Here is a 723-nt window from a genome sequence, read left to right as displayed (position 1 = left end):
GCCACTTTTGCACCAAATGCTTGCTCTTGGGGGAATTGTTGGGTCTTTGTAAATTATAGAGTGTGGTCTAGATCTGTAAAGTCTCTCGAGATAAATAAAATTGAATTACGATTTGATACTATAAATACAATTCAGTTTAGCTGAAATTGATTTAAATGGCTCGATCATATACTGATAGACAAATAGAACAGAAAATAGAACCGATTGTGTCTTATTTTATCAGTACTTATGATCAAACAAAAGGTCAAATAAATGCTATGATAGAGTAACTGTAAAACATCAATTAGATAATCTATGTATATATGTAAACATGTCATGTCACTGAGTGACATGACATGTTTTCACCGTCTGGGGCCAACCGGCCCCCATACTCGGCCCCCACCTCTCCTCCACTTGCACGCTGAGCACCGGCTCCCCACAGGGCTGTGTGCTGAGCCCCCTCCTGTACTGTCTCTACACCCACGACTGCAGTCCGGCCCACAACAACAACCTCATGGTCAAGTTTTCTGACGACACCACAGTACGTCGGACTCCTCTCAACGGGAGACGAGGCGGCCTACAGAGAGGAGGTCCTGAACTTGGCAGCCCGGTGTTCAGAGAACAACCGGGCTCTAAACACCAAGAAAACCAAGGAGATCATTGTTGACTTCAGGGACCACAGCACCGACCTAGCCCCCCTTTACATCAACGGCGAGTGTGTGGAGATGGTTCACACCTTCCGGT

The sequence above is a fragment of the Perca fluviatilis genome, chromosome 23, assembly GCF_010015445.1.
Source record: "Perca fluviatilis chromosome 23, GENO_Pfluv_1.0, whole genome shotgun sequence".
In the NCBI taxonomy this organism is placed as follows: domain Eukaryota; kingdom Metazoa; phylum Chordata; class Actinopteri; order Perciformes; family Percidae; genus Perca; species Perca fluviatilis.
The sequence above is the reverse complement of the archived record's forward strand: the minus strand, read 5'-3'. Positions refer to the sequence as shown.